General features: G+C 39.1%; 1 protein-coding gene and 3 non-coding genes across 4 annotated transcripts in view; 2 read left to right on the forward strand and 2 right to left on the reverse strand.

The window, feature by feature from the left end:
• The window catches only part of LOC128482812 (uncharacterized), a 379,467-nt gene that overhangs the window by 207,599 nt on the left and 160,396 nt on the right, over nt 1–11,472 (forward strand). The window lies entirely within an intron of this gene.
• TRNAT-CGU (transfer RNA threonine (anticodon CGU)) lies at nt 8,167–8,238 on the forward strand. Its single transcript has one exon. It is a non-coding gene; the product is annotated as a tRNA-Thr (tRNA).
• TRNAN-GUU (transfer RNA asparagine (anticodon GUU)) lies at nt 9,173–9,246 on the reverse strand. Its single transcript has one exon. It is a non-coding gene; the product is annotated as a tRNA-Asn (tRNA).
• On the reverse strand, nt 10,748–10,821 carry TRNAN-GUU (transfer RNA asparagine (anticodon GUU)). The gene has a single exon. It is a non-coding gene; the product is annotated as a tRNA-Asn (tRNA).

Consider the following 11,472-nt stretch of genomic DNA (forward strand, 5'->3'; position numbering starts at 1 on the left):
ATGGGGACAAAACTATATTGACTACCTAGGTATTAAGATATATCAGAACCTTAGAGATACTGTAATTAATAACTATACTATTCTTTTGGAAACTCTTAGAAATCAACTTACACAATGGAAAGGCTTAGAAATATCATGGTTAGGTAGATTAAACACATTAAAGTCGTATGTTCTTCCAAAATTAATTTATTTATTTAGAGTTATTCCTTTATCAGTTCCACTAAGAATTTTAAATCAATTTGAAAAATTATTTTATTCATTCGTATGGCTCGGTAAAAAAACGAGGATTTCACGAATAATACTTACCAAAAGTCTCTCACAGATTGGTCTTAATTTTCCCAATTTACGTATTCTCCATCAAATTTGTCTCTTTGGTCATTTTTTGGCATGGGATATAAAACGAGAACTGAATCTTCCATGGTATAGATACGAGAGGTGGAAATGTCATAATTTAGATCCATATTATCTGTATTGGTTTAATATAAAGGGAATAAATGATTTAGAGATTGTTAATCCTATCGTTTTGAATATCTTGACCAACATGATTAGTTTTAAGAAAAAATTTGGTATAACTGAGTCTTCTTCGATATTTACCCCTTTAATAGTTTTGCAAATTTTGATAAAAGATATCGATTTAAGACTCTGGTTCTCCCAAGGAGCATCTACATTAGAGGATATCTGGTCCTCTACAGACGTGGCATCCTTTGAAGAACTACAAACTAAATATTCTTTCTTAAGTAAAGAATTTTTCTCATATCTAAGGATTAGAAACTTTATTAAATATAATCCGCTCAGACCTTTGACTAATCTAGATAGGTTTCTGAATAGACATCATAAAAGAAATACAACTATGCGAATAACTAAATTGCTTGAACAAGAATTTAATCCAGATAAACCTAATACTATTTTAAAATGGGAAACGGATTTGGGAATTTCTTATCCACTTGATATCTGGGCCGCAGCTTGGATTAACACAAGGAAGGCGATACATTGCATAAATTTGCACAAACAATTTTTTAAACTCCTTCACAGATGGTATTATGTTCCGACATCTATACATAAAATGTATGGTTCCACTTCTAACAAATGTTGGAGATGTAAACTAGAACTAGGAACCATGCTACATATCTGGTGGGAATGTGACAAACTTTCCAATATGAAATTTAAAGTTGTTGAACTATTTAGGAACTTATTTGGATTTGACTTAACACTGTATCCTCAAACTTTCTTATTTCATATTGATATATCCCTGCAAAATAAATCAAATAGATATTTGGCCATTAATATTCTGGCCGCTATTAAAATCTGTATTGCAAGAAATTGGAAAATGGAACAAGTACCGTCATGGCCCCAAGTAATTACCCAGGTAAATTATCAATATAAAATGGAAAAATAATTTTATAGGATATATAGTAACATCCAAAACTATGAGGCAATCTGGCTTCCTTGGCAAAATATGATCTTGGAGACTGATTTAATATAATTGAGACTCCTTCTATTTTCTTTACCTTGGCAAATTATTATTATTAATTTTATCATTAGTAAATTAATGATATTCTCTCTTCCTCCCTCCTGCAGCTCTGGTTAAAATATTAGATTATGATAACTTCAATTCACTGTCATTTGTATGAGTATGTTGTATGTTAGATATTTTATCTTGTAAAATTTTATTCTCGAGACATAGAAATGGAAGATTATGTCTTGTTATATGTTTGTAATGGTCAAATTTTATATGTAATAAAATAAAAAAAAAAAAAAAAAAGGAAAACATCCTGCTTGTCCCTGGGTGGGCTTGAACCACCAACCATTCGGTTAACAGCCGAATGCACTAACCGATTGCGCCATAGAGACAACCACATGTGACTGTTTTCAGAGAAGCAGTGAGGATTATGACTTTAAACCTTCAGCATTCCAGAGGGCTTAGTGACCATAGCAGAAGAATTGACAGTATCTCAACTGTTTATACATTATTTCATGATGGTGAGAACTTGTACTCCTAAATTGTCTTTACAAATCTTGAAGAAGAGATTTGGAGAAAAAAAGTCAGGAATTAATGTGTTTTATCATTTGTGAAAAAAGTGCCACAAAAAGCAGAGTGGCGCAGCAGAAGCGTGCTGAGCCCATAACCCAGAGGTCGATGGATCGAAACCTTCCTCTGCTAGATGTCATTTTTACATAGGGTTAATAACTTCTGTCATTGATGATATTGCATGAAAACAGCATTCTCCCCTCAGACAAACAGCTTTACAGAAAGCAGAGTGGCGCAGCGGAAGCGTGCTGGGTCCATAACCCAGAGGTTGATGGATCGAAACCATCCTCTGCTAGTTGTCATTTTTACATAGGGTTAATAACTTCTGTCATTGATGTTATTGCATTAAAACAGCATTCTCCCCTCGGACATACTGCTACACAAAAAGCAGAGCGGTGCAGGGTGGCGCAGCGGAAATGTGCTAGGCCCAGAGGTCGATGGATCGAAACCACCCTCTGCTAATTTTGTTTTTATAATGTCACTTTTCTGTTTAAGCACAACTGGCGTTGCATAAGATTAATTGGCACGTAGGGTTAACAACTTGTGTCATTTATGATATTGTATGAAAACGCCATTCTCCTCTTGCCAGCCACTATTTTGGTAACGGCTGCCCGAATTATTAACAACATGTAGTATTGTAGACGTGGCCTAAGTTAAAAAACAAAAAATTAATAATAATAATCTAAGCATTCCAAAATTGGCACTATGCCAAGAAGTTTTTCCTGTGTTTTTTCATGGAAGGATTGGCATGCTTTGTCTGGAAAATAACTTTCCACAAGTGGAATAAGAAGATTTGGCTTAATGTTGGAAAGCTTTAAGGATTTTGCATTTCTGTCTTTCAATGTAATCATTAGGTCATTGGTGTTGAAAACACAGGAATGAAAGTTTTCAGGAAAACATCCCACTCGCCCCTGGGTGGGCTTGAACCACCAACCTTTCGGTTAACAGCCGAACGCACTAACCGATTGCGCCACAGAGACAACCACTTGTGACTCTTTTCAGAGAAGCAGTGAGGATTATGACTTTAAACCTTCAGCATTCCAGAGGGCTTAGTGACCATAGCAGAAGAATTGACAGTTGTATCTCAACTGTTTATACATTATTTCATGATGGTGAGAACTTGTACTCCTAAATTGTCTTTACGAATCTTGAAGAAGAGATTTGGAAAAAAAAGTCAGATATTCATGGTTTTTTATCATTTGGGAAGAAAGTGGCAAAAAGTTGGCACTTTCGAAGCTTGAAGAAGAGATTTGGAGAAAAAAAAGTCAGGAATTAATGTGTTTTATCATTTGTGAAGAAAGTGCCACGAAAAACAGAGTGGCGCAGCGGACGCGTGCTGGGCCCATAACCCAGAGGTCGATGGATCGAAACCATCCTCTGCTAGATGTCATTTTTACATAGGGTTAATAACTTCTGTCATTGATGATATTGCATTAAAACAGCATTCTCCCATCGGACATACCATCACATGAAAAGCAGAGTGGCGCAGCGGAAGCGTGCTGGGCCCATAACCCAGAGGTCGATGGATCGAAACCATTCTCTGCTAATTTTGTTTTTATAATGTCACTTTTCTGTTTAAGCACAACTGGCGTTGCATAAGATTAATTGGCACGTAGGGTTAACAACTTGTGTCATTTATGATATTGTATGAAAACGGCATTCTCCCCTTGCCAGCCACTATTTTGGTAACGGCTGCCCGAATTATTAACAACATGTAGTATTGTAGACGTGGCCTAAGTTAAAAAACAAAAAATTAATAATAATAATCTAAGCATTACAAAACTGGCACTATGCCAAGAAGTTTTTCCTGTGTTTTTTCATGGAAGGATTGGCATGCTTTGTCTGGAAAATAACTTTCCACAAGTGGAATAAGAAGATTTGGCTTAATGTTGGAAAGCTTTAAGGATTTTGCATTTCTGTCTTTCAATGTAATCATTAGGTCATTTGTGTTGCAAACACAGGAATGAAAGTTGTCAGGAAAACATCCCACTCGTCCCTGGGTGTGCTTGAACCACCAACCTTCCGGTTAACAGCCAAACGCACTAACCGATTGCGCCACAGAGACAACCACATGTGACTGTTTTCAGAGAAGCAGTGAGGATTATGACTTTAAACCTTCAGCATTCCAGAGGGCTTAGTGACCATAGCAGAAGAATTGACAGTTGTATCTCAACTGTTTATACATTATTTCATGATGGTGAGAACTTGTACTCCTAAATTGTCTTTACGAATCTTGAAGAAGAGATTTGGAAAAAAAAGTCAGATATTCATGGTTTTTTATCATTTGGGAAGAAAGTGGCAAAAAGTTGGCACTTTCGAAGCTTGAAGAAGAGATTTGGAGAAAAAAAGTCAGGAATTAATGTGTTTTATCATTTGTGAAGAAAGCACCATGAAAAGCAGAGTGGCGCAGCGGACGCGTGCTGGGCCCATAACCCAGAGGTCGATGGATCGAAACCATCCTCTGCTAGATGTCATTTTTACATAGGGTTAATAACTTCTGTCATTGATAATATTGCATGAAAACAGCATTCTCCCCTCGGACAAACAGCTTTACGCAAAGCAGAGTGGCGCAGCGGAAGCGTGCTGGGCCCATAACCCAGAGGTCCATGGATCGAAACCATCCTCTGCTAGATGTCATTTTTACATAGGGTTAATAATTTCTGTCATTGATGATATTGCATTAAAACAGCATTCTCCCCTCGGACAAAACACTATATGAAAAGCAGAGTGGCGCAGCGGAAGCGTGCTGGGCCCATAACCCAGAGGTCGATGGATCGAAACCATCCTCTGCTAGTTTTGTTTTTATAATGTCACTTTTCTGTTTAAGCACAACTGGCGTTGCATAAGATTAATTGGCACGTAGGGTTAACAACTTGTGTCATTTATGATATTGTATGAAAACGGCATTGTCCCCTTGCCAGCCACTATTTTGGTAACGGCTGCCCGAATTATTAACAACATGTAGTATTGTAGACGTGGCCTAAGTTAAAAAACAAAAAATTAATAATAATAATCTAAGCATTCCGAAATTGGCACTATGCCAAGAAGTTTTACCCTGTGTTTTTTCATGGAAGGATTGGCATGCTTTGTCTGGAAAATAACTTTCCACAAGTGGAATAAGAAGATTTAGCTTAATGTTGGAAAGCTTTAAGGATTTTGCATTTCTGTCTTTCAATGTAATCATTAGGTCATTGGTGTTGCAAACACAAGAAAAAAGTTTTCAGGGTAACATCCCACTCGTCCCTGGGTGGGCTTGAACCACCAACCTTTCGGTTAACAGCCGAACGCACTAACCGATTGCGCCACAGAGACAACCACTTGTGACTCTTTTCAGAGAAGCAGTGAGGATTATGACTTTAAACCTTCAGCATTCCAGAGGGCTTAGTGACCATAGCAGAAGAATTGACAGTTGTATCTCAACTGTTTATACATTATTTCATGATGGTGAGAACTTGTACTCCTAAATTGTCTTTACGAATCTTGAAGAAGAGATTTGGAAAAAAAAGTCAGATATTCATGGTTTTTTATCATTTGGGAAGAAAGTGGCAAAAAGTTGGCACTTTCGAAGCTTGAAGAAGAGATTTGGAGAAAAAAAAGTCAGGAATTAATGTGTTTTATCATTTGTGAAGAAAGTGCCACGAAAAACAGAGTGGCGCAGCGGACGCGTGCTGGGCCCATAACCCAGAGGTCGATGGATCGAAACCATCCTCTGCTAGATGTCATTTTTACATAGGGTTAATAACTTCTGTCATTGATGATATTGCATTAAAACAGCATTCTCCCATCGGACATACCATCACATGAAAAGCAGAGTGGCGCAGCGGAAGCGTGCTGGGCCCATAACCCAGAGGTCGATGGATCGAAACCATTCTCTGCTAATTTTGTTTTTATAATGTCACTTTTCTGTTTAAGCACAACTGGCGTTGCATAAGATTAATTGGCACGTAGGGTTAACAACTTGTGTCATTTATGATATTGTATGAAAACGGCATTCTCCCCTTGCCAGCCACTATTTTGGTAACGGCTGCCCGAATTATTAACAACATGTAGTATTGTAGACGTGGCCTAAGTTAAAAAACAAAAAATTAATAATAATAATCTAAGCATTACAAAACTGGCACTATGCCAAGAAGTTTTTCCTGTGTTTTTTCATGGAAGGATTGGCATGCTTTGTCTGGAAAATAACTTTCCACAAGTGGAATAAGAAGATTTGGCTTAATGTTGGAAAGCTTTAAGGATTTTGCATTTCTGTCTTTCAATGTAATCATTAGGTCATTTGTGTTGCAAACACAGGAATGAAAGTTGTCAGGAAAACATCCCACTCGTCCCTGGGTGTGCTTGAACCACCAACCTTCCGGTTAACAGCCAAACGCACTAACCGATTGCGCCACAGAGACAACCACATGTGACTGTTTTCAGAGAAGCAGTGAGGATTATGACTTTAAACCTTCAGCATTCCAGAGGGCTTAGTGACCATAGCAGAAGAATTGACAGTTGTATCTCAACTGTTTATACATTATTTCATGATGGTGAGAACTTGTACTCCTAAATTGTCTTTACGAATCTTGAAGAAGAGATTTGGAAAAAAAAGTCAGATATTCATGGTTTTTTATCATTTGGGAAGAAAGTGGCAAAAAGTTGGCACTTTCGAAGCTTGAAGAAGAGATTTGGAGAAAAAAAGTCAGGAATTAATGTGTTTTATCATTTGTGAAGAAAGCACCATGAAAAGCAGAGTGGCGCAGCGGACGCGTGCTGGGCCCATAACCCAGAGGTCGATGGATCGAAACCATCCTCTGCTAGATGTCATTTTTACATAGGGTTAATAACTTCTGTCATTGATAATATTGCATGAAAACAGCATTCTCCCCTCGGACAAACAGCTTTACGCAAAGCAGAGTGGCGCAGCGGAAGCGTGCTGGGCCCATAACCCAGAGGTCCATGGATCGAAACCATCCTCTGCTAGATGTCATTTTTACATAGGGTTAATAATTTCTGTCATTGATGATATTGCATTAAAACAGCATTCTCCCCTCGGACAAAACACTATATGAAAAGCAGAGTGGCGCAGCGGAAGCGTGCTGGGCCCATAACCCAGAGGTCGATGGATCGAAACCATCCTCTGCTAATTTTGTTTTTATAATGTCACTTTTCTGTTTAAGCACAACTGGCGTTGCATAAGATTAATTGGCACGTAGGGTTAACAACTTGTGTCATTTATGATATTGTATGAAAACGGCATTCTCCCCTTGCCAGCCACTATTTTGGTAACGGCTGCCCGAATTATTAACAACATGTAGTATTGTAGACGTGGCCTAAGTTAAAAAACAAAAAATTAATAATAATAATCTAAGCATTCCAAAATTGGCACTATGCCAATAAGTTTTCCCTGTGTTTTTTCATGGAAGGATTGGCATGCTTTGTCTGGAAAATAACTTTCCACAAGTGGAATAAGAAGATTCAGCTTAATGTTGGAAAGCTTTAAGGATTTTGCATTTCTGTCTTTCAATGTAATCATTAGGTCATTGGTGTTGCAAACACAAGAATAAAGTTTTCAGGAAAACATACCACTCGTCCCTGGGTGGGCTTGAACAACCAACCTTTCGGTTAACAGCCGAACGGGCTAACCGATTGCGCAACAGAGACAACCACTTGTGACTGTTTTCAGAGAAGCAGTGAGGATTATGACTTTAAACCTTCAGCATTCCAGAGGGCTTAGTGACCATAGCAGAAGAATTGACAGTTGTATCTCAACTGTTTATACATTATTTCATGATGGTGAGAACTTGTACTCCTAAATTGTCTTTACGAATCTTGAAGAAGAGATTTGGAAAAAAAAGTCAGATATTCATGGTTTTTTATCATTTGGGAAGAAAGTGGCAAAAAGTTGGCCCTTTCGAAGCTTGAAGAAGAGATTTGGAGAAAAAAAAGTCAGGAATTAATGTGTTTTATCATTTGTGAAGAAAGCACCATGAAAAGCAGAGTGGCGCAGCGGATGCTTGCTGGGCCCATAACCCAGAGGTCGATGGATCGAAACCGTCCTCTGCTAGATGTCATTTTTACATAGGGTTAATAACTTCTGTCATTGATGATATTGCATGAAAACAGCATTCTCCAATCGGAGAAACAGCTTTACAGAAAGCAGAGTGGCGCAGCGGAAGCGTGCTGGGCCCGTAACCCAGAGGTCGATGGATCGAAACCATCCTCTGCTAGATGTCATTTTTACATAGGGTTAATAACTTCTGTCATTGATGATATTGCATTAAAACAGCATTCTCCCCTCGGACAAACCACCATAAGAAAAGCAGAGTGGCGCAGCGGAAGCGTGCTGGGCCCATAACCCAGAGGTCGATGGATCGAAACCATCCTCTGCTAGATGTCATTTTTACATAGGGTTAATAACTTCTGTCATTGATGATATTGCATGAAAACAGCATTCTCCCCTCGGACAAACAGCTTTACAGAAAGCAGAGTGGCGCAGCGGAAGCGTGCTGGGCCCATAACCCAGAGGTCGATGGATCGAAACCATCCTCTGCTAGATGTCATTTTTACATAGGGTTAATAACTTCTGTCATTGATGATATTGCATTAAAACAGCATTCTCCCCTCGGACAAACCACTATAAGAAAAGCAGAGTGGCGCAGCGGAAGCGTGCTGGGCCCATAACCCAGAGGTCGATGGATCGAAACCCTCCTCTGCTAATTTTGTTTTTATAATGTCACTTTTCTGTTTAAGCACAACTGGCGTTGCATAAGATTAATTGGCACGTAGGGTTAACAACTTGTGTCATTTATGATATTGTATGAAAACGGCATTCTCCCCTTGCCAGCCACTATTTTGGTAACGGCTGCCCGAATTATTAACAACATGTAGTATTGTAGACGTGGCCTAAGTTAAAAAACAAAAAATTAATAATAATAATCTAAGCATTCCAAAATAGGCACTATGCCAAGAAGTTTTTCCTGTGTTTTTTCATGGAAGGATTGGCATGCTTTGTCTGGAAAATAACTTTCCACAAGTGGAATAAGAAGACTTAGCTTAATGTTGGAAAGCTTTAAGGATTTTGCATTTCTGTCTTTCAATGTAATCATTAGCTCATTGGTGTTGCAAACACAGGAATGAAAGTTTTCAGGAAAACATCCCACTCGTCCCTGGGTGGGCTTGAACCACCAACCTTTCGGTTAACAGCCGAACGCGCTAACCGATTGCGCCACAGAGACAACCACTTGTGACTGTTTTCAGAGAAGCAGCGAGGATTATGACTTTAAACCTTCAGCATTCCCGAGGGCTTAGTGACCATAGCAGAAGAATTGACAGTTGTATCTCAACTGTTTATACATTATTTCATGATGGTGAGAACTTGTACTCCTAAATTGTCTTTACGAATCTTGAAGAAGAGATTTGGGAAAAAAAGTCAGATATTCATGGCTTTTTATCATTTGGGAAGAAAGTGGCAAAAAGTTGGCGCTTTCGAAGCTTGAAGAAGAGATTTGGAGAAAAAAAAGTCAGGAATTAATGTGTTTTATCATTTGTGAAGAAAGCACCATGAAAAGCAGAGTGGTGCAGCGGACGCGTGCTTGGCCCATAACCCAGAGGTCGATAGATCGAAACCATCCTCTGCTAGATGTCATTTTTACATAGGGTTAATAACTTCTGTCATTGATGATATTGCATGAAAACAGCATTCTCCCCTCGGACAAACAGCTTTACAGAAAGCAGAGTGGTGCAGCGGAAGCGTGCTGGGCCCATAACCCAGAGGTCGATGGATCGAAACCATCCTCTGCTAGATGTCATTTTTACATAGGGTTAATAACTTCTGTCATTGATGATATTGCATTAAAACAGCATTCTCCCCTCGCACAAACCACCATAAGAAAAGCAGAGTGGCGCAGCGGAAGCGTTCTGGGCCCATAACCCAGAGGTCGATGGATCGAAACCATCCTCTGCTAGATGTCATTTTTACATAGGGTTAATAACTTCTGTCATTGATGATATTGCATGAAAACAGCATTCTCCCCTCGGACAAACAGCTTTATGGAAAGCAGAGTTGCGCAGCGGAAGCGTGCTGGGCCCCCTAACCCAGAGGTCGATGGATCGAAACCATCCTCTGCTAGATGTCATTTTTACATAGGGTTAATAACTTCTGTCATTGATGATATTGCATTAAAACAGCATTCTCCCCTCGGACAAGCTACTATAAAAAAAGCAGAGTGGCGCAGCGGAAGCGTGCTGGGCCCATAACCCAGAGGTCGATGGATCGAAACCATCCTCTGCTAATTTTGTTTTTATAATGTCACTTTTCTGTTTAAGCACAACTGGCGTTGCATAAGATTAATTGGCACGTAGGGTTAACAACTTGTGTCATTTATGATATTGTATGAAAACGGCATTCTCCCCTTGCCAGCCACTATTTTGGTAACGGCTGCCCGAATTATTAACAACATGTAGTATTGTAGACGTGGCCTAAGTTAAAAAACAAAAAATTAATAATAATAATCTAAGCATTCCAAAATAGGCACTATGCCAAGAAGTTTTTCCTGTGTTTTTTCATGGAAGGATTGGCATGCTTTGTCTGGAAAATAACTTTCCACAAGTGGAATAAGAAGATTTAGCTTAATGTTGGAAAGCTTTAAGGATTTTGCATTTCTGTCTTTCAATGTAATCATTAGCTCATTGGTGTTGCAAACACAGGAATGAAAGTTTTCAGGAAAACATCCCACCCGTCCCTGGGTGGGCTTGAACCACCAACCTTTCGGTTAACAGCCGAACGCGCTAACCGATTGCGCCACAGAGACAACCACTTGTGACTTTTTTCAGAGAAGCAGTGAGGATTATGACTTTAAACCTTCAGCATTCCAGAGGGCTTAGTGACCATAGCAGAAGAATTGACAGTTGTATCTCAACTGTTTATACATTATTTCATGATGGTGAGAACTTGTACTCCTAAATTGTCTTTACGAATCTTGAAGAAGAGATTTGGGAAAAAAAGTCAGATATTCATGGTTTTTTATCATTTGGGAAGAAAGTGGCAAAAAGTTGGCACTTTCGAAGCTTGAAGAAGAGATTTGGAGAAAAAAAAGTCAGGAATTAATGTGTTTTATCATTTGTGAAGAAAGCACCATGAAAAGCAGAGTGGCGCAGCGGAAGCTTGCTGGGCCCATAACCCAGAGGTCGATGGATCGAAACCATCCTCTGCTAGATGTCATTTTTACATAGGGTTAATAACTTCTGTCATTGATGATATTGCATTAAAACAGCATTCTCCCCTCGGACAAACCAATATAAGAAAAGCAGAGTGGCGCAGCGGAAGCGTGCTGGGCCCATAACCCAGAGGTCGATGGATCGAAACCATCCTCTGCTAATTTTGTTTTTATAATGTCACTTTTCTGTTTAAGCACAACTGGCGTTGCATAAGATTAATTGGCACGTAGGGTTAACAACTTGTG

The sequence above is a fragment of the Spea bombifrons genome, chromosome 3, assembly GCF_027358695.1.
Source record: "Spea bombifrons isolate aSpeBom1 chromosome 3, aSpeBom1.2.pri, whole genome shotgun sequence".
Classification (NCBI taxonomy): Eukaryota; Metazoa; Chordata; class Amphibia; order Anura; family Pelobatidae; genus Spea; species Spea bombifrons.